Source organism: Columba livia, chromosome 2, assembly GCF_036013475.1.
Source record: "Columba livia isolate bColLiv1 breed racing homer chromosome 2, bColLiv1.pat.W.v2, whole genome shotgun sequence".
NCBI lineage: Eukaryota > Metazoa > Chordata > Aves > Columbiformes > Columbidae > Columba > Columba livia.
Genome location: NC_088603.1, coordinates 151,481,070 through 151,504,945, shown reverse-complemented (window position 1 = coordinate 151,504,945; position 23,876 = coordinate 151,481,070). Strand labels below are relative to the sequence as shown.

The 23,876-nt window shown below is 40.8% G+C and overlaps 1 long non-coding RNA gene across 1 annotated transcript in view; it reads left to right on the top strand.

Moving 5' to 3' along the window:
• Positions 1 to 21,461, top strand: part of LOC110362457 (uncharacterized) — a 132,505-nt gene extending 111,044 nt beyond the window's left edge. Inside the window, exon 5 of the long non-coding RNA XR_010470799.1 lies at positions 615 to 21,461. This is a non-coding gene — a long non-coding RNA (uncharacterized LOC110362457). The remainder of the gene's footprint in view (positions 1 to 614) is intronic.
• The last annotated feature ends 2,415 nt before the right edge of the window (positions 21,462 to 23,876 follow it).

Below are 23,876 nucleotides of genomic sequence, written 5' to 3'. Positions count from 1 at the left end.
CAGGGATTGGAAGGGACCTCAAAAGCTCATCCAGTCCAATCCCCCTGCCGGAGCAGGAACACCCAGATGAGGTTACACAGGAACGTGTTCGGGCGGGTTTTGAATGTCTTGGTGTTTTCTCTGCCTACTAGACAGGAGAATAAGATGGCTATTCTTCTATAAATGATGGAGATAACAGAGAAGAGATAATGACACTAGAGAAGGGAGAGCTACTATGGTCATTTGCAAAGGTGGCATTTAGCTGCAGAGATCCAATGTCATCTGCAACTTATGAGTTGAGGTCCAAGTAAGCTCCATGACACAGTGAACAAACACCAGGACTATCGCTATTTGACACTTATGAAACATTTAAATGAAATTAATGTAAAAATTAAATAAAACTTCCTGTTCCTTAAAAGGAATACTTTGGCAGGGGAAGTTGGCAGAGCAGATAAACGATGTAACATTGATATACTATCCTGGCATTTGGGGAGAATAAGTCGCTTCAGAGATTTCACTACTTTGCTCAAGGAAAGAAAGATTGTAGGAACTGCTTTCAACAAAATTATTTCCTAGCTTATTTAGTTGAGATGTTATTTCATTTATAGTTAACTTTGCTCTGTTTTTTTGAACAGGATACAAGTCAGTTATGAAACAGACAGTGTTGTGAAGAATTCAAAGTTTTGGATTGAACAGAGAAGATGGAAGAAGGAAATTAAAAGCTAGGATGGGAAAGGATAACTATTTCATTATATGGTGGGATCCTGTCTTCTGCCTGCCTGACTTTTTGCTGAGTAACATGGGATCCTGTGGCCGTGAAAAACAGACGGAGTTGAAATCTGGCCAGATTACAGAGGACAAAGTTGTTCTGTGCTATAATTGTGCAAGCAGAGGTGGTGAGTCACGTCCAAAGAAGAGGTATCATGACATTTCAGCATTACTACAGTAAATATAATTTTTGTTCTGCAACATATTTTGACAAATTTAAAGTTTTTAGTCTTTATTTCAGATAGCCACAAGTATCAGAAATTCGAGGTTTCACGTAGAATGTAAAATGTTTTTTCCTTCTGCTCTCTTGTCCCGTGCAAGGTGACTTTGTTATAATTTCACAAATGTGACAGCTGAGGAGTAACTTCCTACCACTATAGGTGAAAATGTGTAGGAAGAGAATATTATCGGTGCACTCCTACAGCAAGTAAAATAATTTGAACATATTAGCTTCAGCTGTAGTTGATTTTTAAATTGCTTTTGACATCTAGAAGGTCAATGTGGAAGGGTATTTTGCAGAGAAGAGTAAAAAAGGGAGGATGAAAGGATACTGAAAGCAAAGATGGAGAAAAAAAGACATCAAGGCTGTTTTGCATTGGAGGTGAAGCACTGTGGACAATTCTAGTTGAGCAAAGTAGACACTGAAATGGATTACGAAATAGAAGAAAAATAACTATTAGCTTTAACTGTGAAGTGATGGAATGGCAGGACCATTCAAAAAGATAATAACAACAAAAGGTTGAAGCTCTTCAGTGCAGTATTATTTATTGCACATATTAAGGAAGCATGCAATAGATAATGTTGGAGCTCTACAAAGCTCGGCTACCTCCTAACTCCCACTTGTAATGCCCAAGTCCAAAATTCAGATCCTCCAGACAGCTGCTCTGTTACCAGCCTAGAAGTGTCTACAGCCTCTAGGCATCTAACCTGAGTTTTTGCTGTGAAGACCCAAGAATCTATCTGAATAGAGATTTGAAGAAGGGCATTCTCAGAACCTCATAAGTTAGGGATTTCTTTGGCTGAATCTCAGAAAACGCACAAACTGTTACCTGCAGATCTCTCTTGAAGGTCACAGTGTGGTGGTTGTTCTCAGCACATGATTAAGCCTCAGTTAATGTGACCTTAAAGTGGCTTTAGTTGCTCATGTTCTCTTTTGTACTAAACGTTGGAATGTGAATCAAAGCTGGAAAATGAATTCATATATCCCTTTCCTTAGTTCAGTGATCAAAACTAAACAGTGACCCAGAGAGTTGGATCACTCTATTTTCTCCTCTATTCTTTCTCCTTTCTCATGTCTTCTTTTATTTTTCCAGTGGACAGATGACTTCTAATCATTTTCCTTTCCAACATATGATTGCTTCCAGAGGTGTGTTTGGATCTAAGATCCCCACCAGCCTGGTCCTGAGGGCACCTTATGTGAGGTGGGAAAGACAAGTCCTCTCAGACAGGTGGAAGTGGTCTCTGAGCAGTGAATGGGTGAGAAGCACCAATGCTACTAAGGAACTGGATGCTTCTGCTGAGTAGTTATGTGGAGGACTGCATAGTCTGGTTTGACTTTGTTTTTGTTTTTAAAGGACAGTATTTATTTGGGCAATCCATATGTTTGGCCTTCCAAGGCTGAATAGATCATTGGAGATGTGAACAGTCTCCGTGCTCTCAGACTTTACTAATGGGACTGTGGTAGAGTGATCTGGCAGTTTTTGTCACTTTTGGGGTTCTTTGCTCTCTAGGTCACTGGCACAAAGAGTATTTCTGACGTCAACACAGAGCAAAGTTCTCTGTGATCGGCTGCTTGTTTACTGCAAATTCACCTGTGGCTGAAGCATGCTTGGAAGTAGAAGAAACTCCAGTATAGCAGCACAGTGAACCCTCTGGAACACAATTGTAACAAGCCCTGTCTCATGCAAAACCAAGAACTCGTCCACATAAAATCCTCTTTCTGCCAGGCTTTTAGGCACCATGACCGCTGGATACCCATTTTTTTTTTTTTTATCAGCAAGGAAAAGCCAGTTTAGACTCTATTTTTATTGAGCAAATAAACACTATCTTCCTCACAAATATCTGCAACATCTGGCTTGAATTCCCATATTGCACAATTCTGCACTGAGTTAACTAACTTGTGTTTCGCTAACGTGTACATTGACTAGAAGAGATCAAGAAAGAGGTAATATGTCCTTTTTCTTAGGAATCTCTCCCACTGGTTAAACTTTCCACTTTCAGGTCTTTCACTGCTCGTTTTCTGTATGAGGGAAGAGCTAAGCAAGCACAGCTCTTTCAGTGCTTCACAGCAGTGCATTTTCTGTAATTTTCACATATTTTTGCTGGCTCTTCTCTTTATCCTTCATGTGTTTTCTTTATATATGTTTTTCAAAGTGTAGGCACCAAACCTAGATAGGGTGCTCCAGAAAAATCCTTTCCATCCTTTAGTGCTCATGCGACAAATATTCATTCTTTTTTTGCTAAGCTGTGAACTTCTTCTTCCTATTTTGACACCATTTCAAACTTTTACTGTCAACTGACAAATTGGATTCTGTTGTATAAATGTAGTTCAGAAATTTTCTTTCTCTTCCTTGAAGCAGAAATCATGTTCATAAGAAACAGCCAAAGTATTTATAGCAAATAATTTATTTTCATTAGTTTCATTCGAACTCTGTTTGCTGTGTATTTGTTTATGACTTTGGAACTGTTTGTTGCATATTTTATGCATGAATATTTAAATCCATTTGCTGTGCATGGGCTATTTGTGCCAACTGTGTCTCTGGCTGTTCAGTTCTCTTGTTCAATCTAGTTGGCATTTTTAAATGAAAAATAGACACTGCCAGGGACTGTATACTGAATTGGACAGACCTTTGCTCTGATCCGCTCTAATCATTCTTCTATTTGTGTGTATCTATGCCTTGAAAAAGAAAAAAAATTAGAAGTAAAACTTCAAGATATTGAGTTGTTCTAAATAATCTACAACAGATAGAAAAAAAATGTTAATATCCTCAAATTGTCATTGTCTGAATGAAACATTTCTATTCTTTGCAACACGAATTTTTTTCACTTCAGAATTTCAGTAAATGAAAATGAAATAATTTTTTAAAGAAACCAATAATTATAGAAATCTTGCACCGTCTGTCATGTTTAGGGGCAGGAATATGCTACACAACTCCAGTTACTCCAGGGACAAGACTAGTTTCTAGAGTCTTGCTACTTTGTGTGTATGGCCAAAACTATTATATACAGCAGATGAGAAACAGATTTCAGCATAGCTGTATTAGCCTTTGTGTGATATATGGTATCCTATGGAAGGAAAAATATATTCCTGAGAACTTTCACAGGAAAAGTGACAACTATTAAATTTTATAATAATTTCCAGCATATTTTTGAAAGAGGAAATAAATAATTTGAATTAATACTTATTTTTGAAGCATTTTCCAGCTCTAGTGTCTTTTTCTATAACAGGGAAAGTCTTGAGGCCACTGTCAGAGGTGTAAGCTGTTTTTATAATTAAAACACTGCTTTCAAAGGATCATGATCAATAGCTGGACCTGTCTCCTGCTTTCTAGCTTTGGGCAGATAACCTAAGCTCTGTACCTCATACTTTTTGTGCAGGGTGGGAATTTAACAATTTCAGTCTTCTGCCCTTTTTCTCGCTTGTTTTTTTACTGTACTCCCTCCTATGAGAACAGACACCTAGGTTTATCTTACCTGTCTTTCAACCCTTCAGGTGTCCAAACTATTTATGTATAGGCAAGAGAAACACTTCCAGAGGGCAACTGGCTGAGAAATGTCTGAAGGACCCTACACAGTGCCCCATTGATTATAGGAGAAACCTCAAGTGACTTTGGTCTTAAATTAGACTTCTCAGTTAAATGTCTGAGATTAGGTCAGATGAATCCAGGCTGGACTGTCTTTCATTAATAAACAACACTTATCACAGAAGGTCCTGATCTCCTCGAGGGCTGCAAGTGAAATATGAATACTGACAAAATTGTAATAATACTTGTATCTAACAAATGACAAAGCTGGTTTCAAAAGCATGCAGATGCTTTCCCCACATTTTTTTAGCATCTGAACAAAGAAAAAAACTTTTGAAGTGTACAGGTTTGTTTGCTATCAGGACATAATCTTTAAAAGTACATCAAAGTTACCTAAGTAAAGTCTAAAATGTCAACTTGACAGGAATCAAAGTGAAATAGACTCAGCAAAAGGTTATTGTCCACTTGTATTTCTAAAATGCTCTGTTCTTGGAACGGGAAAGGAAAATTATCAGGAAGGCTTCCCCAGGTGACAACAGTTTGTCAGCTCTTTCCTGCCTTTTCAAGGGCCGTAAATCTTATCTTTTACAAATGAGGCTTTCAAAGTTCAAAGGATGGCTCTTCAAAATTCTGTGAAGTCAGGCCACCTTATCAGCACTCTCCTGTTTGAGCCGCCCTTACATGGCTTCGCTGTAAAGGCTGAACATGCAGGTTCAGAGCACTTGATTTATTTCTCTGTCCCTGCCTGCTCTGGGCTTGTAGGACTGTACAATAAAAGACGATGATGGCAGAGCTCTTTTCCAACAAATGTACTTTTGAGAGTGTCCCTATTAGGAAAATGTTCTCCTGCAAATATTTACTCTACTTTTGACCGAACCCTAAAAGCAAAGGTTCCAACTGTGCAGGCTGAACTGGCTGGAGGCCGCCCTGCCTTATCAGCATGTGTGTATTTATGGGAGACAGGACATTGCAATGATTTACCTCCAATTTCTGGCAAAGTGGACACAATTTCACCCCTCTAAATGGGCTTGAAAACTCACTTTCTCTCCTTGTCTTAAGAAATACATGGTTTTCCTTTCTGTTTTAACCTGAGGTCAGGGCAGTTCCTTGTGCTATGGAAAGAAGTGCAGCTCCGTTCTCATCCCAGCCTGTCTCCCAGTGGTGGATGACAAACCATGCTGGATCATCAGCTGTGGCAGAGTCCTCTCCATCCCACAGGCATTTACATCTCTGAGAAAACAAGTCACACAGCTGTGTGTGAACACACATACATACATACATACATACATACATACATAAGAAATCTCAGTAAGGCAAAGGATGTTTGAATTCTTGTTTAAGTTTGGCCAAATATCAAAGACTTTAAGAAAATGCAAATTAAGGAAATCCATAACCAAACCTAAGCCCCAGGCTCCTGAAGTCTTTGAGCTGAATTTCTCAAACTACGCATGAGGACTTGGATGTTTCCTATCTAAAATCAAATTGCTCCCATCAAATCCCTCCCATCCCACCTGTCTAGACAAGGCCTGCAGAGCACAAATGCATTCTGTCCTACGCAGACTTACTGTCCTGTTCCTTCCACCACACACCAACTTGCATCTGAGTTCTCTGCTGTGTTCTTTCAGCTGTGTTCAGTCCTCACTGTTATCATAAATTGATCTATTGGTCATGAGTATATATCATTGTTTGGGCCTCGAAGTCCAACACATACAAAATAAAAATACTCTTTTTCTTCTTACTCTTTGTCTAACTTTTCTATTCATGTTTTCAGTTTTGGAAGGTGAAGATTGTCTTGTGTCTAAGAAATGAATCCTAGTTTTGCACTGGGCTTTAGATATGACTGCAGAACTTACGGTGATACAAATAAAATTGCATTTGGATAGGAGAAACCAACATTTAAAGATTTAATTCATAGAAAGGTGATCTACCAGAGCTGTTTGGGTCTTTGTTCAATCTTTCTTCATTATTTTCAGCTGAGGTAATGTAAGAGGAAGAGGATGCAGTTTTATGGCATATGACTAAGGGCTGGCTGTCCTTAAAAAATGATGGGTTTATGTGCAAATTGACATAATTTCAGTTCCTACCTATCTCTTTGTTTTTCTCTGAAGATACACATTGAAATAATGTTTCTGTATATTCAGAGAATTCTGCTTCTGTTTACTGGAAACCCAAGCCAGTGTTTTCCAGAAAGAAACAACTTTTAAACAAAAATGATATATGAGAAAGAACTTGACCTCTGTACGAATATCCTTGTCTCCATCTAGCTTCCATAAAGCTAGTGGAAAGCTCCTAAGGAGAGCTGGGTTGGATGCTCTTTTGTGTACACCAAGATATATAGCCTCATAACTTTTTTTCAGCATGTCTTATTTATTCAGTGTATTCCATTGTTTCTTTCCATGGGGACTCTTGCAATCTCCTCTGTCAATAATGCCAGTCATCAAATCCCAATGGCCAAATTGCCACAACCATAATTGTCACCTCCTTTTTGCTTTGCTGTTCTTCCTCACTTGCCAGCATCAATATATCTAAGACATAACCTATAAAAACAACCAGGTAGCATGCAGAGAATAACCAAGTACTCTTTCTGCTTGTCTTGTTTTCACTTCTGTTCTCTCTTTTTTTATTATTATTATTATTTTTTTTTTAATCTGATTGCTTTGCCTACATTAAACCTCCATGATGAAGCTAGGTGTTATTCCACTGGGGCAGAATCCAGCACAGACTGTGAGCCCTTCAGGCAAGGAATTGCATTTCTGTTGAAGTGCCCAGCATATTTTGAAGGAAGAGTTTAGAATAATGACTATTGATGTTGCTACCACACAGAGAAAGACAAATTATTATCTGTGTCTTGCAATTATTTTTTTCCCACATTTCAAAGATATAAATAAGAGCAGGGGATGTATATGTACATCGTGTGGTACGATAACTGCACAATCAATTACTTGTGCCTTGCATTTCAAACGATAGGCAATTGCTGCACACCCACTCCTTTGTGTCTGATTGCTTCATTCATTTACTTAATTCATTTAGGCAGAAGAGTCCTTGATGGTTCCAGCTGTCTGGCTTTCTAGGCTGGAGCTGTGGGCAATCAATTAGCTCCACCAGTCCGAAAAGCAGAAATGCATGCATGCAGCCTTCAAATCCTACTTATAAGGTTAACGCAAGCCATTTGTTACAGAATGTAAAGTCTGACTGGAGTGCTTCAATCCCTCTACAAAGCCATCACTTTCTTCCAGAAGTCAGAGAACTGTTTCTCGGTTTTCTGTAGTAAGACTGGAGAATGGACAGATGTCAAGGTGAAATGGCATAAATGTGTCATGCAAAGGAGACAGTGCACCTGGATAGAAGCTTAGATGAGACAGCTATTTATAGGATTGTCCCACCTGACTTCTAAGATGTAGCTAAATTACAAGATGGAGAACAGTCTTGAGAACATGCTGATACACAGTGAGCCCTGATGGATTTTCCATTATCAGTGTCACATTAGCTGGCCAAGTCTGTCCACACAAAGACCAGATTGTGCTTGGGGGGACCTTGGATCAGGTAGAAATTTGCTACTCCTGAGTTACAGAACATGAGAAGCTTTTCTGAGCATTATGACAAAACTTTCTGGAGATATTCAGGAATAGCTGGTCCCACTAAAGACGTCTGTTCACAGGCTCTGCATTTCTAAGTTAACTCCAGAGCTCTAGATGAGGGTCAGTGTGAAAATTTGTGTGTCAGCAATGCCGACAGCGAGTGTATCTGATGTCCCTGGACAGATGTTGGCAGAGGGTCTGCAGGGGCCTCTGTGAGGAGGCTCCAATGGCCCCATTGCAGGACATGGCTGGGGACACTGTGAGGAAAACAGGTTTCCGAAAGGGCCCAAGGTGGCCCATGCAGAGGAGGAGGAAGCTGAGGAGGGAGCAGCAGCAGAGGAAGTCTAAGGCTGGAGGAGGAGGAGGGCAGGAGGTGCTGCAGGCCTGGAGCAGGGATCCCTGCAGCCCTGGAGAGACCCCCTGGAGCACAGACCCACCCTGCAGCCCAGGGAGGGCCCCAGGCTGAAGCAGGGGGATATTTCCTGCAGGAGCTCACCATTTAAATCAATTTTAATTAATAATAAATTTAATTTTCCCCAAGATTAGCCTGTTTTGCCTGGGACAGTTGTTGGCAATTATTTCCTTGTTTGTATCGTGACCATCTTATTTTCTCATCTTGCCCTTCTGAGAAGGGAGAGGGAGTGAGTGGCTGGGTGGGAGTTTGGCCCTTAGCCAAGATTAACGCACCACAGTAGGAAAGTGGTGGAAAGTCTTGGGAATGGGCTTATACCTAATACCAATTGTAGTCATTGTGTCACAAGTGGCTTGTGTCAGTGTCATAGTAGATCCTGACATTGTTCCTACTGACAAAGAAACCTCAGAGGTATCTCCTGCAAGTTTTCTATACAACAGCCTGGTCATGCACGTTACAGCTTGGGCAATGCATGGTAGATTTATGCCACTCTGTTGAGAGCACATAACCTACGTGATCTCTTTAAGCACCTAGACTTACATAATTCAGGACTAGATGCTTGAGGATCCCAGCACACAGTATCTGAAGTCAGCTCAGGGACTTCAGATACCTACAAAGGGCAAGTTATCATATGTGTGAGCTAACTTGCCCTTTGCAATGCCTGTCTGTCTCTATTGACTATAGAGGACCTACAATCTAACTGTGAGGTTGAATCTGGGCTGCCTCTTTGTATCACTGAAAACAGGTCTGAAAGGCCACTTGGGATGTAATGACCTCTGCAACCCAACAGTGTTCCCACAAAGAAGATGTCACATCTGTTTGTAGTCTAATCTGATCCATAGCAACTTAACATAGACTTAGGACTGTACCAAAACTGAAATATCCAAGAAAAATGAATTTGAAACTGTCAGCATTTTCACAGGGTTTCTGGCTGCTGATGGGAAGGAGTCCTACGATAGCCAGGTAGTAACTGTGACTGCTTTGCAGACACCTGTTGCATGAAATTATTCAATTTCAGCAAGTGATTTGCTGTAACAGTGTCACAGCACTCAAACATTGCTTGTGACAAGATGAATGCCTCCTCCTTTGAAAAGAAAAGTCTCAAATTCTTTGTGATAGTGGAGATTAATGCTTCAAAATTTCTGTAGCAGTGGGAGACCATTATCCCATGGCAATGCTTTACTTGATCAGCCCGATATCTTTAAGTGGGTGTATCTGATAAACTTTTTTGATTTGAATTGGTTGCTAACAGCCCATGGGTGTGTGGAGAATACCTTACAATTACCCAGCACTTTTCATCTGGAAGCCTTAGGGCTTTGCAAATATTAATAGTTATATTAATAATTAATAATTAATAATGTTAATAATAATAATGCCTTCTACTTTATCAACGTGGGAACTGGGATACAGAAAGGCTATTGAGTGCTTAAACTAGGATATCTGTAGTTGAGACCTGTTTAGCCAAGAGGAATTGGTATTGCTGTAATTACAGCATAATTGCGTTGCTGGAGACACCCAGTGAAGACAAGCTGCTCCAGTACTATACAATAGAGGTGTTTTACTGGACTATTATCACTACTGTCAAAACGCCACAGGTTTCTGCCTACTTTTCCCATCAGTGTATGGGCCGAAATAGTCCAACTTTCAGAGGTTCAGGTCATTCACGTACTCCAGTGAAGCTGGTAAGACAGAACAAATTTCATTATTCTAAACCTAACTTAGAGCTAAGTGATAACTGTATTAAAGTGGCTGGTAATGAAAATCAAGTAGTGATTACTGATGCACAGCTATCCCTGGACCACTGGGGACCCACTGCACTGCTGGCTGCCTCTCTGTGAATCATCCAGAAGACGGAGGTCCAGAACAAGGAACTGAGGAAGAGGAGGGTGGCGGACTCTAAGTTTATTTTTCCATTGATGAAAGCCCTTAAGCACCTTTGAGGAAAGCTCAGCAATAAAGCACTAATCATGCACCTAAGCACCCTTTGAATAGGTTGCCATGAATGGGAGTGTAATTTGAGGGTGAAGGGGAGAGAGAGAGGTTCCAAATACAAACCACTGCCAAGGGCAGTGCAGAAAAAACAGCAAATGAGCAAGCCAGGCTGGTCTCTTCAGTAGAGTCAAAAGAGCGTTGGTGAAAGACAAGGTCCTGATCATATAATTAATTGCTTGATGTTGGCACAGCATTTAGAATGTGAAGTGTTCCTGAAGTGCTATGTATTTATTATTATTCTTACCCACTCATTATTGTATCTGACACCAGTTCAAACAGGCTTCACAGAATGTTTTTATGCTGTCTCTCGCTTTAAGAATTTCTCTGTGCATCCTCCATAATTTTCCGCTTCCCAAGCAGTCCTGTGGTGTGTGTGGCTAAGCAGCACATGATTGCAATAGGCTAAAGAGAGTAATTAACGGACACCACATCAGAGCTCTTGCAAAACACACAATGTGTTTATTCAACATCAGGTCGGCTAATTCCTAATGAAAGGGCACTGCGCAGCAGAATGCAGGACCCCAGTGGTCAGAAATAGTTCCACTTAAATGTTATTTACCTACAAAGAACTCAGTTCTAATTAGGGGCATGGGAGCCAGCAAGGGTGAAATCAAAACCTTACCCAACCATATCCTTCATGCTGGTGCCCAAAAAGTCTTTTAATAGACACATAAATGCTCAGTTTCATTTGGTCTGTATGCCTTTCTGCTTCTCTAAACTTCCTCCTTTTGGCTGGGACTGGAAGTAGGAGTGAAAGAAAGATCATGACAAAGTTTGGCTTTTGTGGTATATTCAGATGAAGAAAAAAAAAAAGCGCCTGATCTCATAAGATGCTGTAGGCCACTGTGGTCTAAACAAACTTTGATTCCCAATGCTAGGCTGGAGGCAGTAGAAGCTAAAACTACTTTTGTTTTGCACAACATATTTGCAGTCTATTTATGGTACTTATGTGGACCCTGCATCCTGTGGAATCTCACCATTACAACATCTTTCATAAATATTTATTTCCCCAGCATCCCAGTAAATGAGAAGAGTGTTATTATCCCCTATTAGAAATGGGGAACAGAGACTCGTAAAAATGTTAAAATACTTATAAGATGCAGACAACCTTAAAGGCACCCTGATGCTCTAGAAAATTAGATTTAGCTGGCTAAAGGCTTTGACTCACAAGAGCAGCGTATTCACATGGGGACAAGTAAAGGGTTCTAGTATCTGACCACCCTCCTTATTCCTCTGGTGGACTTGTGCACTCCCACCACTGAGGCATTAGCACAGGATGGAGAGCTCTGGGGCATGCCTTTCAGCTGATGTTAATATGCTTCTGCTCCAGCTACCCTTAGAAGTAATTATCTGGGCATGGTAGATCTCTCAGGATGTATTGTAAGAGATGGATGTTTATAATGTTTATAAATATATAAAGAGTGAGTGCCATGAGGATGGAGTCAGGCTCTTCTCGGTGGCAAACAATGATAGGACAAGGGGTAATGGGATCAAGCTGGAACACAAGAGGTTCTGCTTAAATTTGAGAAAAAACTTCTTCTCAGTAAGGGTGACAGACACTGGAACAGGCTGCCCAGGGAGGTTGTGGAGTCTCCTTCTCTGCAGACATTCAAAACCCGCCTGGACATGTTCCTGTGCGACCTCACCTAGGCGTTCCTGCTCCAGCAGGGGGATTGGACTAGATGATCTTTTGAGGTCCCTTCCAATCCCAAACATACTGTGATACTGTGATGGACAGTCAGAGGAGGGCCAAATCCTTATAGTGTACTGGGGTAGAAAGGAAAGGAATGGGCAAAGGTGCCTTCACCCCACTGCTGACGTCGGTCAGTTTGGTACTCCCTTCATATCATGTTTCTGGCTGCACTGAGCCCTCTATTTAAAAGACAGACCTTCAGGGTCTAAGTGTGTGATTTCTCTGGTGGATGAGCTAATCGAAAATGTTCCCACCTGCTACCGCAGGATTTATCCTGTGGAGGTGAATCCTGAGAGGAGGCAGGGTGATGAGAGTCATCTGCCAACTGCTTGTAATCCCCAGGGTGAGAAACCTTGGGCCAGACAAAAGTGATGGGCTCTTCCAAGCTGTCAGGAAATTTGGCAAGACGATGACAGGAATAACGAAAAAATATACTGATTTGTGCTTGCACTTCAGACTTAACACTTCTGAGCATGTTCATAAAATGGTTCATGAACCAGAGTTTGAAGAACATTTTTCTGTCCTGTAATCTGATAATTCCCCTTTTACAAGCTTTTTCACAGTGTTTCTTTTTGTGCTACAGACAGGGAAGTGTGAAACCTGGCAGTTCTCCTTCCCAGGATGCTGCATGAACTTTCTCTTCAATTAGTTATGAACCAGGTTGGTTCACCCACAGGTTTCACTTTGAGTCTGAAGTTCCAACAATCCCAAAATCTCAGCACCAATCTCAGTCACAAACAAATGAAAGTGTAATTTTTTTTGTATAATCTGGTGTGAGGTAACTGGGATTTTGTTATCATAGTAACATTCATGAGCACCTGTGAGTCTGTGCAAGCATCAGCTGTGCCTGTCCCAAACACTCTGTATGCAGTGAGGAGCATAATATCTTATTTCTCCCCCAGATCCCTGATGACCATGGATAGGACTGAGCCAGTTTAGACCCAGACCAAGTTGGCTACATGAAACCTGTCAAGCTGCAAACAGCAATGTTAGTACATAAAATTGTAGGTGTCTGCCAGTTTAACCTGACAGCTCCTGAGCCCTCTGCTAAAACCTCTACAAGTGCCCTGGAGGTCTTTTTCTGAGGGAAATGAATGATAAGTCCCCATCCAGACCTCTGTAGTGATGCAGAACTAGGTGTCTGGCCACCTAAATTCTTCCTATAATTTGGAAAAAGGCTTCTAAGTCAGTGGGGTGTTGGTTTGAGAGCTAGAGCCACCTCTGTAACCTCATAATCAGGTAGAAAGAGACTGGATGAGTCTCCATCTCTCCCTTGACTCTCTTGCAAGGCTGGGTGCAGAACAGTCCAGCCTCAATGAACTCCTGAAAGATGATATTACAACACATCAAAAAGAATCAAATTCAATTTTTAACCTTTTCTTCTTTGTCAGTCAAATAATCTCAGAGGTTTCTCAATTCTCTCAAGTAGCAACTTGACACATGCTTTTTTATGCTCGTCCCCAAAAAATTCACCCTGGAGCAGTACATGAGGAATTGCATCCATCTTCCCATTCTTGCAAGTTTGCAGCAAAGTCTCCTTCTCTGGAGACATTCAAAACCCACCTGAATGCATTCCAGTGTGATCTACTCTAAGTGTACCTGCTTTAGTAGGTGGGTTGGACTAGATGATCTCCAGAGGTCCCTTCCAACCCCAACCATTCTGTGATTCCATGATTCTCCGACTGCATCAATGCAACCTGGGTGCAGCAACTCCAGCTGCAAATAACCCTGCACCAGGAGGGACCTAGGCAGGCTGAAGGTTAGCATCTGACAGACCTGCACCGCAGTTCATAAAGGAGCATTTCCCGCACCACCACCCCCCAAATTTAACTGTTACACAACCAGGTGAGGAGCCCTGAGACCATCTACAACATCGCCATCTCCTGACTTACGCTGGCACTGCACGTAGCCTCTCTGCCACCTAGCCTGCAAGAAATAAATGGCATCCAAGATTTATGGATTTTCTTATTTAAATACAATTAAACAGAAAATCTGTCTCCTTTTTGCATTTTGAAATAGTTTGTATCCATGTACCAACTAGTTACTTTTTTTTTTTTTGGTAGAAGAGCCTGTTTACTCTTGCAGGATATGTGGACAAGTAGAAATCTCTCAGCAATCTATGGGGAAGAAGAACTTCAAGAACTTCCAAATTCTAAGCCATATATAAAAGCTTGAGTCACACATCGAAAACCTTTTCCAACTTTTTAATCTAAAAAATACATACTTCCCCAGGACAAGAGGAACCTGGCCCTATCAATCCATAAACATCTCTCTGTTGATTTCCAGTGGACATTCGCATGTACAAAATGAGCAGTCATCTCCAGACCCTTGTTATCCCACACTGATGACATTCATTTATACTAAGCTATGAAATTATTGGCATTTAAAAGTCACTGCTAGGTAACGACACCAGCACTTCTTACACAGAATACCTCAGATTTTATGGTACTGACAGTGTTTTCAAACATTGCAGTGACATTGACATATTGTTTCTATTTGTTGACTTTTATATGAAAGTTATTATCCATGACTTGTTATTATGCATAAAAGAGATTATGTTATAGGCAAAATATACCACAATGAAATTCAATATTTTTTCTCTCAGGTATATGTGCTCCCTCGGCTAGCACTGCTAAGCTCATCTGCTCATTTGTTATTTCCTCTGAAAATCGATTACTCAAACCCCATTTTTTTTCCCCTAACTCCTGTCATCAGTGAGAAAAGGAACAAAAAAATGAACATGCTAAAAAAAACCTTCTTTGATTTTTTTTCTTAGTTAAAGCTCCATTTCCGCTCCCAGTTTGCTCCCCTCTGGCTTTCAGGTGTGCATCAGTACAGAATCACTGTGAAAGGCAAACAATTTGTTCTGATGCAAGAGCCACAGAACCAGCCAAAATGATGTTCTTTAAAGCCAAATGGAAAGAAAATGACTTTGAAGCACAGGAAGACATGAACATTCAGTGTTTCCTTCTGACCCTATGGCTTTCAGGGAGGCACTCCCAGTGATTTCTAAGGAATTACCATTTGCTTTTTCAGCTTTTTCATGCATTTTTAAAAATTCCTTTTGTAATGTGAAATCTAAATCCTTTCATGGACTTTCTGTAAAATAAATAGAACAGTGGGTTATGACTAAGCTTTTTCTTGTCTTAGTCCTGAGAGCTTCTGCTATTCCAAACAAGGCGGAGATGATTCCACATGTGCTACTTGTCCTAGTAGAGGTGATCTGCCTGAGATGTGTGATAGCAATGTGACTGAGTGCCCAGGAGCAGTTTTGCATTGCCATGGCCTTTGGTGCGGTGTTTCTGTAGCAAGTCCCCACAGGGGTTACACAGAGCATTTTGAACACTAAGCTTCCTAAATATAATTTTAAACAAGCCTGTAAGCATTAGATCCTCAAGACCTCAGCTGAGGACATCCTGCAGACCTTATTGCCCAGCTAGTCAGGAGAAAGTGCAGAAGGGCAGGAGGAAAGAAACCACATCATCTTCATTGTACAGATGCAGTGCTCATGTGTGAGAGCTGCATGAGGAATGAATGGCAGAGCCAAGGTCTGAACCCACCATTCAGAGGACCAGTCCAGCATCTGAAATAAGAAACTCCACTTTTCATTTTTCCTTTTAGCTGAAATAAATCAAAGCAGCAATGGAAAGTACAGGTGCAAACTCAAAACCCTGTAGTGGTTCTGTTTGGAGAAGTGGGTGTAAAGTACTTGATGTTTCAAATGCGAATTCTGCAGCTCCGCTCAGAAAGAGATAAACATCACTGTTCTGTGGAATTCAACTTTGATAGTCCAAGAAAAGACAAGAAAAACAAGTGAAAGTAAGACACCATCACATCAAGAGAAAGTGATTTGAAGATGTCATGGGACAGGATACAGCGCCCCAGCATCTGCAGCATCAGCTTAAATCAGTATGTGCTGTGGGTGCTCAGCACCTTCAAAAATCTGGCCCTTCAGCATCTTTCCTCTTAATCAGAGGTGCTGGAGCATTGCCAACCACTGAAAGGCTGGGTTAGGCAAAAGGAAGTTAGTTTAGCATGTTGAGTCAAGTGATTTCGTGTAACTTTGCTCTAGAGGAAGGCTTCTTTTTGTTCTGAAGGGAACCAATTGCCAATGGTTAAAATGTGCTTTAGAATTTATATATGTAATTAGGAATCAGAAACTTGAAAAGGCAGAAGGGACAGAGGACAACATTCAGTACATGGCTGCTCTGAGCATGTGAGGAATGATTTGAATTTGTTGAGAAAATAAGGAAGATGGCCTAGAAAAATATGTTTTCAAGACGAAAGAAAGGCTTTTTTTCTCATTGACGAGGAGGTATTTATTGGTCTGTGGAACTGCAACTTCTCAGCTGCCTTTCTTTCACATCTAGAAATCTTAGTTGTTAAGCGGGGTAAGTGCAGATTGTATCTACTATTAAGCACATTTGTTTTTTGGGCAGCAAGTCTTCCTCACCTAGAAAGTTTCCTGATGATGGTATGGAGCCATTCTTCATTCATCTTGAGATCTCTTTCAACTCCAGAGCCCATGTGCTTGATTTTCAAGGTGTCTGCTTTGGAGACAGTCTGGACTACTTGGGACCCCCTGTGTGTGTTGGATTGCTGGGACAGGAGATACAGAGAAACAGAAAATATATTCCTCATGGGTTTATATGGCTTAGTCATCTCCCAGGAAACTTCACACTAAAAACACTCCGAAATTCTAGGTCTACCTGCAACCATTTTTTTTAACCTTTGGTAAATCAAAGTTAGGAATGAAGAAATGTTTTGCTGTTTCTGAAGCAAGGAAGGAAGGGAATAAAGCTGGGAAGTGAATAAAAATTCACACAAAGTAGCTCCACATTTTTATTTAAAATCCTCACTTAGTATATTTTGAAGGGGTATAAATACAATTTTTGCCTCAAATAAGGCAAGGATTTTAAATCTGGTGTCTCATTTTGTAGGTGAACAGTGATGGTCTGTAGGTATTCTGGGCTTGTGCTTTATCATCCACTCCAACTGAATGGCTTTCAACCTCTAAGTATTCATTCACAGTCATGTACATTTACACTTACGTTCAAGACACAGTCACAGCCTGGCATAAGTGTGCTCTCCTGGGAAAGAGCACCGCTGGGTTCCAGTGGTTCTTCTAGTGACTTTTTAAACATGAAAGAGTACCACTTCAGAAAGAGTGGTAAGCTTCTCAGTCAGCAGCTCTTCTAAGAAAGAAAAAGCCTTTGATTCAGGTAAACTCTGGGCAGAGTGAATGTGTGTCTTCTGCATTGCAGTGGGCTACCCTACCACGGAGATGCCAGAAGAGGATCCCTCACCGTGGGGTAGTTTTGGTAACAGCTCCCATGTCTCCTTGTTTTTCCACCTCACTCTGAGGCAAAACACTCTGTTCTAGCAATGTCAAACCAAACCCTTTCGACACTTAAGAAAACATTCCTTGACTTTTCTGTTTATCAGACTTCTGCATTTTATGAAGAGATCATGTGAACTATGTGTTGGGACAAATAAACAAGTGCCTGAAAAAAAAAACCTGTACATTACAATAAACTTTGCCCCCATCTATGGTAGCGGCCTGTTCCGAGGTGGTGTTTTCTTTAAAACTTCATGGCACAACAATTTTTATTTCATACTTGTGAAATCACGGAGGCAGGAATGAGAAGGAGGTGTGTGAAGGGGGTATCTTCTGCCCCAAAGACCAGTGTAACTCTCAGAAGTGAATTTTCTTTTCTTTCTCTGGCTTGGCTGTGGTGATAATTTGGGACAGCTGAGAAGAGGAAGGTGAGAAAACATACACTGATTTTCATCTTATTCCTCAGACTCTTGACTGAGCTTATCTTTCCATTTAATATTGCAGGATATACTCTTGAAATAAAGAACACAGATCGAAAGAAAACACAACGGAGTCAGTTAATAATTAAACAACGACAACTTGAAATACACCCATAGAGGGATCTACCTGATATCACAAGCCTTACATATTTGATAATTGCACAGGCAAGCTTTGTTTAATGAATGGTGATACTCGGAAAAAAAAATCATGTCAGGAATTGTTGTGAAAGGTTTTATTTAATAAGAGAATGTATGATCACACAAGCTTTTATATCATATCCTTTCCCACACAGTCTCTTGCATACTTCTGGCAAAAGCATTAGCTGTTTACATTTTCTTTGTTTTCACTCCAGCGGTGTGTGACTAAGCTCTGAACGCAAGTGCTTAGGTTGAGTCTGTCAAAAATGGCTTTGGAGGGGTTTGCTGCTTGTTGACAATGATTGGGAATAAGAGAAAATCACTTCCTTTGAAATGTGGCATAAATAGAAGAGCATCAGAGCAGCTGTATAGGGTCAGCCCAAAGGGCTTTCCAGCCCAGCATCCTTTCTCTGAGGCTGGATGGGAGAAAAAAGGGAGCATAGGCTACACAAGAGAGTGAGAACAGGATAAGTATGCGGAGATCCTTCCCTCGTATCTGCTGTCAGGGAGCTTTGTCTCAGGCATTCCCTAAATTAGAAAAGTTGTCAGTATTTAGACCTGGGTAAGGAGTATTGTTTAAAGATGAAAGCTATTCTAGCACTGAAGCAGACTCTCTTGAGCTTGTTTTCTAAAAAATTGTTCTCCAGCCACTTGCGACTCCATTGCCATGCCGCAGTTTTTAAGCCCTTGCCATGACCTCATGTTTGCTTAGTTTATCAGCAAAAAAAAAAGATGTGGTTGAGTCTATCCACTAAATTAGTAGCCTCTTAGCATAACATAGCCCTGGGCATGAATTAGAGTTGAGGATGAGGAAAACCCTTGCTATATCAAAACAAAAACATAAGTTGTGTGTTTCTTACAGGCTAGAAAGGTAAAAAAAAAATGGACTGATATTTTTCATGCTCTGTTTTAAATAATTCAAATATTATAATAGGAAAAAAAAAAAAAGAACGTATAAGCACATATAGTCTGAACTTTCAGATTTACTCATGCTTTTGAGAACTACTATGCTCCTAGTTTCCCATTAGTCCTGGAGAGAGGTCTCCTGTCTCAGGATGCCCTCAATATCTCTGAACAAAATTCCACTTGTCAGGATGTCTCTGCTTTTCTTTAGTAGTGCTGGCACCCAAAACCTCGGATGTCCCAGAAGAATGTGGTCTCTCATGGTGCCAGGCTGGCAGAATTCTGAAAACTCTAAGGTCCCAAAGCTGGGGAGAGCATCCACCAAAGCTGTCTCACATGTGCACCCTGGCAACTCCAGCTCTATAGTGGGGCAGAGCACTAACATTTGGTTTCAGATATCTTTATACCAAAAGCACTTTTCCTCAAATAAATCTCCACCATTTCCCTTCAGGGGTCTCTGTTTTCTAAAAAAGGACTCTAAATTTCAGCCTCTAGCTTGATGAACCATTTGCAGAACCATACATACGTGAGTGCCCGGTTGTAGGTCTGTCTCCTACATGCTCTTAGCCGGACATATGGAGACAGGTTTTATGTCCTTGCAATCATCCGTGGAGTACCCAGCTTATGCTTCAGAAGACCAGACCAGAAGGCCATTCAGGTTTAAGGAAAGTACAAGCTGTTTAAGAACAATCTGAACAGAGACGCAGAACACTTGCTCCTCTTCAATGACAATTTGCTATTGGACAACTCTCTTATTTCAAGCATTGAGGTAACATCTAATGATTGTCAGAGAAGCAAAAACTGTATTTGGATTATATACTAATGAGCTTTTTTTTGTTGTTGTTTGTGTATTTATTTATTTAAATTTTATGATCTTAGAAATTAAATGCATCTTTTTTGCTATTATGAAGAGGCATAGTTAGTAACAGTCAAGGCCCCTGAATACTGATTTAGGATTATATTTTACCCTGACGTTGATCTTTGGCATGACTTACCTTCTTTCTTCTCCTGTAACAGTGATCTATGGCTTTTCTTTAAACAATGTTTTGAGAGCTAGGGCATGGAAAAGTGTTACAGAAGAACTAAGAGTCCGACTAACCACTCATGGATGGAGCAGGCAGCATTACTGGTTTGTGTTCCTGCTCTGCCTTAGTGCTATGTGTGGACTTGGCTGGATCCAGCTGATTCGTTAATTTGGTTAGGTTACTGAAATTCTAATTTAATGACAAACCCGAAGATTAGACTGAAAAATATGTTGTTTATGAAAGCATCTACCTCATTCTCTCTTAGCTCTCTCATTAGCCTGTTTCACCCTGCACTGTTGGCCCAGGAATACCTATGTGTAAACTTTTTAGTCATATGTGCTTCTCAAGTGGTGACAATGCTTTCTGTGTCTATTGTGTGTAAAGATAATTACTTCCAGAGATATTAGATTTCCTGGTCCGGAAGGTGTTTGTGGTTTTTGTAACAAAGGAATTAAAGCACAGAGGGCTTAGAAAGCATCCCGGTAACAGCAAAAACATTCTGTACTTTGGAAAGCCCGTTTTCCCTTTTTCGTCAAAATGCAATTTTAAGTACATCCTTTACTTGACAGCTCACCCTGCCCAGCAGCTCTTAACGATTCAGTACAGAGGTCTGATACAAATCTCACTGAAATCAACAGAGGCGCCTGCAGACCACACTGAATTTGGCTTCAGAGGGATGCGATGTATGCAGCTCTTGAACACCTTAGCCCACATTGCTTTGCTGTGGATGCTTGTTAGGCAAAGCAGTTAGGTCAATGCTAATCGTGTTCTTTGTATCTTCTGTCTCTCTGCTTTGATATGGTAGTGAGCAGAGTAAAAATGTACCGGGTGCAGCATCGTGAGAGGCCTTGTTGCAGCAATTTACACCACTGTCAATCCTATCTGAGCGGAGTCCAGCTAGTGAGAACAAGTTAGCTATAAATGAGGAAAGGACAGGTTGGTGGCAGGGGCTTTAACTGCGGTTTGAGAGGCTTAGAATCTCATTTTTGCAGCTCTCCTGTGCAATCGCAGGCAAATCATTTTGGATGGGAGCTGAAAAATTACTTACTCAAGTTCCAGTTGAGGCAGATTATAGGTGCCCAAATCCACACAGATTTTTTTTTTAACTGCTGTGGTGCTTCACAGTACAAAGATACCTAGTTTTTTCCGTATGGGCTTGCCAAATTGCCTCAGGTCCCATGTGCTCATGCTGTAGATGTCCACAGGTGCCTTGCAATGAAAGGAGAGTTGAGTATATTCCAACCTCTGGAGATGCTGATGATACACAACATCAGGTAACACAAAGGAACATGTCTCTCCCTGAGAGATGAGTTAAGTCACCACACCTGGACTTGGGGACAGTATTAATAGCAGGACAGTAGCTGAAACACGGCAAACTTTTGCCTCCCTGTCATTTCATTAGTCCCCCAGGGAAAAAATGAAACAGGGTGAAACTTCCACAGCTGAGGCAGCCCCATCTGTTTGCCTCAATGACTGCCTTCGTTTTCAGAGGTGCTGAGCATTTGTCACCTGGCTGGTACCAGCAGCCTGGAGCAGGAGGATGCATTGTCCCACCTGGCTGATGTAGTTACAGGTGCCATTTCTACTCCCTGAAATATCTGACAGGACTTGACAGTTCAGCCTAACTTGGCAGAAGGCTTTTGTATTTAAACCTTGTTACATTTTAGGCGTTTTTCTCTCACTCGGATGTGGTTTTCTTTATTGTGTACCTTTCTTAGAAGCCGGGGGTTTTTATCACCACAGCTTGCTATTTCATGTCCTCAGAAAACTCACCTTTCAAAGGGACGAGTACTCAAGTTCTTCTTAAGTTGTGCTCCCTCCTGGGTATTCTTTCTGAAAACAGGGAGGTGGCACTGAGGGCAGAGCACTGCCCTTTGGGCATAAGTACAAAGCCACTGTCAAAAGCAGAGTGCAGGGAGGGAGCTGTGGCAGGGCCATGATCCCAAAAATGATTCAAAAGTAGGAGTAAGACCTCACACCTGAGGTGGGAACATGAGTGCACAAAATATCAGCCAAAAGGGTTCCGACATCACTGTGGAAAGAGAAATTAATGATGTTCCAGTGCTGTCTCAGGTGTTCTCTGAAGAAGTTCTGGGAATAATTTCTATGAAAGGGATTTACCCACAGGGCACAGCATAATTGCTGATTTGGGAAATGGGGATGATTCACTTATGTAAGAGACGCCCATACTATTAGCATATAAGATGCACTGCTTATCATAGCTTTTTAGTGGCATTGTGCCTAATTTATTCATGACACCTTAATTAATAGGCATACAATGAAATATCCCCACTTGACCTAAGCATTATGGAGTAGGTTGTGCCCTTCGACTCTGTCTAATGTCGATGTAAAAGACAGTGGGGATGAGGCTCTGGTGAGTATCTAGAAGATGAAGGCTAAACATCATTGCAAACATTTTCAGGCTGTTTTTGCTCTCAGATACTTCTGATTTGCATTATTCCATCCCCCTAAAAGTGAGAACAATGGAATCTTGCTTTTAAATCTCGGTATCAAGTTACTGCAATATTTGCTAAAACACCAGTTTCTGATTAAGATGTGCATATTCAGGTTAAGGGGTCTTAAATACATAATTTATTATTGTATTTTAAAATGTTGACATAAATATTTTACTATTTTGAGCATTAGATGCTTGACAGCCCCTCAGCAATTTGAGGACTGCAAAGTCACCTTGAAGATCTACAGGTTCTTTTAGCTCGTATTTCTGATTGTGCCTAGAATGACAGATCTCAGCCTTGTTCTGGGTCTGTTAAAAGTCTTGCTTGAACTCTTGAGTGAGTTTTGAACAAATCAAGACATTATGGTATAGTAGGAAAATCAGAATACTGAGTCTGGAACTGAGTAAAATACAACAGATCTGGTAAGGTTTTGACATGCCTCTTTGAGCACAATAAATTCACAGCAAAATTTGGGAGACGTCAACCTAAGCACACTGAAAACATCAGATATGCACGGCTCTTTGAGTGAGATTTGCTTATTTTTCCTGCTTAAAAGGCGTTTGGTATGTTTTTGCATATTTGGTCAGTGCAGTCAAAGAAAGGCCAAACAAATGCAAGCCAGTGCAATTATTTTCTTTCTCCAGGGATGCTCTTCAACTCTCTTGAATTCTCCACCTAGGCCCAGGATTTTAGTTTCTATCCCTCAGGCTAAGGAAGATTGGATAGTTCATCCATGGAATGTATTAATACCATTTCTTAATCATCCAGAGCAATCACTGTAGGTTGTGCAACACAGAACACTCCTTTTTTTTCTGCAGGGGCTGTGCTTACTGACAGCCAAGGAGAGAGCAAGACTGCAAATTAAATTCTTGTCCCCTTGTATGGAAGCACTATGTCTTTTCCCAAAATAAGAGCTCACCTTGGCATCTTTTATGATCATGTACGAGAAAATAGCTTAGAACCAGACCAACATAAAATATTGAGGCACAAAAATTGCTTTTATGTCTTGCATAAGAGGGTAGAAAGAAAAGATACTTTGGATGAGGACTCAAGAAATGTGGGCTCAGTCCTGGCACCAGTACAAAATTCCTTTGTTGCCTTGGGTAAGTGACTTTGAAATTCAACTTTCTGTTTGCAAAATGGGGGTAATAAAACCTCACAGCAATGTTGGAAGGGTAACTCCATTCATATTTATGATGTGCTTGGGTACTCTAGTGCCAGGAACCTTTACAGCTACCTACCCTACTAGAGGACACTCAATTTCATGGTTATTTTGGTAAGGACACACACCAGAATGCCAGCAGGACTTTGGCTGTGCTTTGTTTGAAATTAATTGAAAAAAAATTGAATAACTGCCTTTTAAAAAATGCTG